The sequence below is a fragment of the Zeus faber genome (genome assembly GCF_960531495.2).
Source record: "Zeus faber genome assembly, contig: SCAFFOLD_26, whole genome shotgun sequence".
Classification (NCBI taxonomy): domain Eukaryota; kingdom Metazoa; phylum Chordata; class Actinopteri; order Zeiformes; family Zeidae; genus Zeus; species Zeus faber.
Window position 1 is genome coordinate 493495 of NW_028293125.1, and position 6544 is coordinate 500038.

Sequence of the window (6544 nt, forward strand, 5' to 3'; positions counted from 1 at the left end):
TCTCAAACATTCTTTCTTTTTATCAGTCTTTTTTTGTTTCTTTCATTCATTCTTTCAATTTTTCTTACTTTCAATCTTTCTTTTTTTCAATATTTCTTTCAATCTTTTAATCTTTCATTCATTCTTTCATTCTTTCTTTCAATCTTTCATTCTTTCTTTCAATCTTTCAGTCTTTCAATCTCTCTTTTAATCTTTCTTTCATTTTTTCTTTCAGTCTTTCAATCTTTCTTTCAATCTTTCTTTCAATCTTTCTTTCAAACTTTCATTCTTTCTTTCAATCTTTCTTTCAATCTTTCTTTCTTTTTTCAATCTTTCTTTCAATCTTTTTTTTCATTCTTACTTTTAGTCTTTCAATCTTTCTTTAAATCTTTTTTTCTTTAAATCTTTCTTTCTTCAATCTTTCTTTCAATTTTTCTTTCAATCTTTCAATCATTCAATCTTTCTTTAATTCTTTCTTTCAATCTTTCAATCTTTCAATTTTTCTTTCCATCTTTCTTACTTTCATTCTCTCTTTCTTTCAATATTTCTTTCAATCTTTCAATCTTTCTTTCATTCTTTCATTCTTTCTTTAAATCTTTCTTTCAATCTTTCTTTCAAACTTTCAATCTTTATTTCAATCTTTCAATCTTTCAATCTTTCAATCTTTCAATCTTTCAATCTTTCTTTCATTCTTTCTTTCAATCTTTCAATCTTGCTTTCATTCTTTCTTACTTTCAATTTTTCTATCTTTCAATATTGGTTCCAATCGTTCAATCTTTCTTTCATTATTTCTTTCAATCTTTCTTTCTTTCAATCTTTCTTTCCAACTTTCTTTCAATCTTTCTTTCATTCTTTCTTTCAATATTTCTTTTTTCAATCTTTCTTGCAAACTTTCTTTCAATCGTTTAATCTTTCAATCTTTCTTTCATTCTTTCTTTCAATCTTTCTTTCATTCTTTCTTTCAGTCTTTCTGTCCGTCATTCTTTCTTTCAGTCTTTCTTTCAATCATTCAATCTTTCAATCTTTCTTTCTTTCAATCTTTCTTTAATTCTTTCTTTCAATCTTTCTTTTTTCAATCTTTCTTGCAATCTTTCTTTCAATCGTTTAATCTTTCAATCTTTCTTTCATTCTTTCTTTCAATCTTTCTTTCATTCTTTCTTTCAGTCTTTCTGTCCGTCATTCTTTCTTTCAGTCTTTCTTTCAATCATTCAATCTTTCAATCTTTCTTTCTTTCAATCTTTCTTTCAATCTTTCTTTAAATCTTTCTTTCATTCTTTATTTCAATCTTTGTTTCATTCTTTCTTTCAATCTTTCTTTCAATCTTTCTTTCAATCTTTCTTTCTTTAAATCTTTCTTTCAATCTTTCTTTCAAACTTTCAATGTTTATTTCAATCTTTCAATCTTTCAATCTTTCTTTCAATCTTTCAATCTTTCTTTCATTCTTTCTTTCAGTATTTCAATCTTTCAATCTTTCTTTCATTCTTTCTTTCAATCTATCTTACTTTCAATCTTTCTTTCCGTCAATATTTCTTCCAATCGTTCAATCTTTCTTTCATTCTTTCTTTCAATCTTTCTCTTGTTATTTCTTTCAATCTTTCTTTCTTTCCATCTTTCTTTCAATCTTTCTTTAATTCTTTCTTTCAATCTTTCTTTTTTCAATCTTTCTTGCAATCTTTCTTTCAATTGTTTAATCTTTCAATCTTTCTTTCATTCTTTCTTTCAATCTTTCTTTCATTCTTTCTTTCAATCTTTCTTTCTGTCAATCTTTCTTTCAGTCTTTCTTTCAGTCATTCAATCTTTCAATTTTTCCTTCAATATTTCTTTCTTTCAATCTTTCTTTCAATCTTTCTTTCAATCTTTCTTTTTTCAATCTTTCTTTCAATCTTTCTTTCATCCTTTCTTTCAATCTTTCATTCAATATTTCTTTCAATCTTTCTTACTTTCAATCTATCTTTGTTTAAATCTTTCTTTCATCCTTTCTTTCAATCTTTCGTTCAATATTTCTTTCAATCTTTCTTACTTTCAATCTATCTTTGTTTAAATCTTTTTTTCAATCTTTCTTTCAAACTTCAATCATTGTTTCAATATTTAATTCTTTCAATCTTTCTTTCAATCTTTCTTTCAATCTTTCAATCTTTCTTTCAATCTTTCTTTCATCCTTTCTTTCAATCTTTCGTTCAATATGTCTTTCAATCTTTCTTACGTTCAATCTTTCTTTGTTTAAATCTTTCTTTCAATCTTTCTTTCAATCTATCTTTAATTCTTTCCTTCAGTCGTTCAATCTTTCTTTCAATGTTTCTTTTTTTCAATCTTTCTTTCAATCTTTCTTTCATCCTTTCTTTCAATCTTTCGTTCAATATTTCTTTCAATCTTTCTTACTTTCAATCTTTCTTTGTTTAAATCATTCTTTCAATCTTTCTTTCAATCTTTCTTTCAATCTTTCAATCTTTCTTTCAATCTTTCTTTCATCCTTTCTTTCAATCTTTCGTTCAATATTTCTTTCAATCTTTCTTACTTTCAATCTTTCTTTCTTTCATTCTTTCTTTCAATCTTTCTTTCAAACTTTCAATCTTTATTTCAATCTTTCAATCTTTCAATCTTTCTTTCAATCTTTCAATCTTTCTTTCATTCTTTCTTTCAATAATTCAATCTTTCAATCTTTCTTTCATTCATTCTTTAAATCTTTCAATCTTTCTTTCATTCTTTCTTTCAATCTATCTTACTTTCAATCTATCTTTCTTTCAATATTTCTTCCAATCGTTCAATCTTTCTTTCATTCTTTCTTTCAATCTTTCTTTTGTTAATTCTTTCAATCTTTCTTTCAATATTTCTTTCAATCTTTCTTTCTTTAAATCTTTCTTTCAATCTTTCTTTCAAACTTTCAATCTTTATTTCAATCTTTCAATCTTTCAATCTTTCTTACATTCGTTTTTTCAATCTTTCTTTAATTATTTCTTTCATTATTTCTTTCAGTCTTTCAATCTTTCTTTAAATCTTTCTTTCAATCTTTCTTTCATTCTTTCTATCTTTCTTTCATTCTTTCATTCTTTCTTTCAATCGTTCTTTCATTCTTTCTTTCAATTTTTCATTCTTTCTTTCTAACTTTCAATCTTTCAATCTTTCTTTCAATCTTTCTTTCTTTCAATCTTTCTTTCAATCTTTCTTTCAATCTTTCTTTCATTCTTTCCTTCAGTCTTTCAATCTTTATTTCAATCTTTCTTTTTTTCAATCTTTCTTTCAATCTTTCTTTCATTCTTTCTTTCAATCTTTCTTTCAATCTTTCAATCTTTCTTTCAATATTTCTTTCAATCTTTCTTACTTTCAATCTTTCTTTCCTTAAATCTTTCTTTCAAACTTTCAATCATTATTTCAATCTTTCAATCTTTCTTTCAATCTTTCAATCTTTCTTTCAATATTTCTTTCAATCTTTCTTTCTTTAAATCTTTCTTTCAAACTTTCTTTCAAACATTCAATCTTTCTTTCAATCTTTCAATCTTTCAATCTTTCTTTCATTCTTTCTTTCAGTCTTTCAACCTTTTTTTCAATCATTCTGTCAATCTTTCAATCTTTCTTTCATTCTTTCTTTCAATCTTTCAATCTTGCTTTCATTCTTTCTTACTTTCAATTTTTCTATCTTTCAATATTGGTTCCAATCGTTCAATCTTTCTTTCATTATTTCTTTCAATCTTTCTTTCTTTCAATCTTTCTTTCATTCTTTCTTTCAATATTTCTTTTTTCAATCTTTCTTCCAATCTTTCTTTCAATTGTTTAATCTTTCATTCTTTCTTTCATTCATTCATTCTTTCTTTCAATCGTTCTTTCATTCTTTCTTTCAATCTTTCAATCTTTCTTTAAATATTTCTTTCGATCTTTAATACTTTCAATCTTTTTTCAAACATTCAATCTTTCTTTCAATATTTCAATCTTTCAATCTTTCTTTCATTCTTTTTTTCAATCTTTCAATCTTTCTTTCATTAATTCTTTCAATCTTTCTTACTTTCAATCTTTCTTTGCTTAAATCTCTCTTTCAAACTTTCTTTCAAACTTTCAATCATTATTTCAATCTTTCATTCTTTCCATCTTTCTTGCAATCTTTCTTTCAATTGTTTAATCTTTCAATGTTTCTTTCATTCTTTCTTTCAGTCTATCAATCTTTTTTTCAATCTTTCTTTCAATCTTTCTGTCCGTCATTCTTTCTTTCAGTCTTTCTTTCAATCATTCAATCATTCAATCTTTCTTTCTTTAAATCTTTCTTTCAATCTTTCTTTCAATCTTTCAATCTTTCTTTCATTCTTTCTTTCAATATTTCAATCTTTCAATCTTTCTTTCATTCTTTCTTTAAATCTTTCAATCTTTCTTTCAATCTTTCTTTCAAACTTTCAATCATTATTTCAATCTTTCATTCTTTCCATCTTTCTTGCAATCTTTCTTTCAATTGTTTAATCTTTCAATCTTTTTTTTCAATCTTTCTTTCATTCTTTCTTTCAATCTTTCTGTCCGTCATTCTTTCTTTCAGTCTTTCTTTCAATCATTCAATCTTTCAATCTTTCTTTCTTTCAATCTTTCTTTCAATCTTTCTTTCATTCTTTATTTCAATCTTTGTTTCATTCTTTCTTTCAATCTTTCTTTCAATCTTTCTTTCTTTCTTTCAAACTTTCAATCTTTATTTCAATCTTTCTTTCAATCTTTCTTTCAATCTTTCAATCTTTCTTTCATTCTTTCTTTCAATATTTCAATCTTTCAATATTTCTTTCATTCTTTCTTGCAATCCTTCAATCTTTCTTTCATTCTTTCTTTCAATCTTTCTTACTTTCAATCTTTCTTTCAAACTGCCTTTCATTTTTTCTTTCAGTCTTTCAATCTTTCTTTAAATCTTTCTTTCAATCTTTCTTTCAAACTTTCAATCTTTATTTCAATCTTTCAATCTTTCAATCTTTCAATCTTTCTTTCATTCTTTCTTTCAATATTTCAATCTTTCAATCTTTCTTTCTTTCAATCTTTCTTTCAATCTTTCTTTCATTCTTTATTTCAATCTTTGTTTCATTCTTTCTTTCAATCTTTCTTTCAATCTTTCTTTCTTTCTTTCAAACTTTCAATCTTTATTTCAATCTTTCTTTCAATCTTTCAATCTTTCTTTCAAACTTTCAATCTTTATTTCAATCTTTCAATCTTTCAATCTTTCTTTCAATCTTTCAATCTTTCTTTCATTCTTTCTTTCAATATTTCAATCTTTCAATATTTCTTTCATTCTTTCTTGCAATCTTTCAATCTTTCTTTCAATCTGCCTTTCATTTTTTCTTTCAGTCTTTCAATCTTTCTTTAAATCTTTCTTTCAATCTTTCTTTCAAACTTTCAATTTTTATTTCAATCTTTCAATCTTTTAATCTTTCTTTCAATCTTTCTTTCATTCTTTCTTTCAATATTTCAATCTTTCAATCTTTCTTTCAATCTTTCTTTCATCCTTTCTTTCAATCTTTCGTTCAATATTTCTTTCAATCTTTCTTACTTTCAATCTTTCTTTGTTTAAATCTTTCTTTCAATCTTTCTTTCAATCTTTCTTTCAAACTTTCAATCTTTATTTCAATCTTTCAATCTTTCAATCTTTCTTTCAATCTTTCAATCTTTCTTTCATTCTTTCTTTCAATATTTCAATCTTTCAATCTTTCTTTCATTCATTCTTTAAATCTTTCAATCTTTCTTTCATTCTTTCTTTCAATCTATCTTACTTTCAATCTATCTTTCTTTCAATATTTCTTCCAATCGTTCAATCTTTCTTTCATTCTTTCTTTCAATCTTTCTTTTGTTAATTCTTTCAATCTTTCTTTCAATATTTCTTTCAATCTTTCTTTCTTTAAATCTTTCTTTCAATCTTTCTTTCAAACTTTCAATCTTTATTTCAATCTTTCAATCTTTCAATCTTTCTTACATTCGTTCTTTCAATCTTTCTTTAATTATTTCTTTCATTCTTTCTTTCAGTCTTTCAATCTTTCTTTAAATCTTTCTTTCAATCTTTCTTTCAATCTTTCAATCTTTCTTTCATTCTTTCATTCTTTCTTTCAATCGTTCTTTCATTCTTTCTTTCAATTTTTCATTCTTTCTTTCAATCTTTCAATCTTTCAATCTTTCTTTCAATCTTTCTTTCTTTCAATCTTTCTTTCAATCTTTCTTTCATTCTTTCCTTCAGTCTTTCAATCTTTCTTTCAATCTTTCTTTTTTTCAATCTTTCTTTCAATCTTTCTTTCATTCTTTCTTTCAATCTTTCTTACTTTCAATCTTTCTTTCCTTAAATCTTTCTTTCAATCTTTCTTTCAATCTTTCTTTCTTTCTTTCAAACTTTCAATCTTTATTTCAATCTTTCTTTCAATCTTTCTTTCAATCTTTAAATCTTTCTTTCAAACTTTCAATCTTTATTTCAATCTTTCAATCTTTCAATCTTTCTTTCAATCTTTCAATCTTTCTTTCATTCTTTCTTTCAATATTTCAATCTTTCAATATTTCTTTCATTCTTTCTTGCAATCTTTCAATCTTTCTTTCAATCTGCCTTTCATTTTTTCTTTCAGTCTTT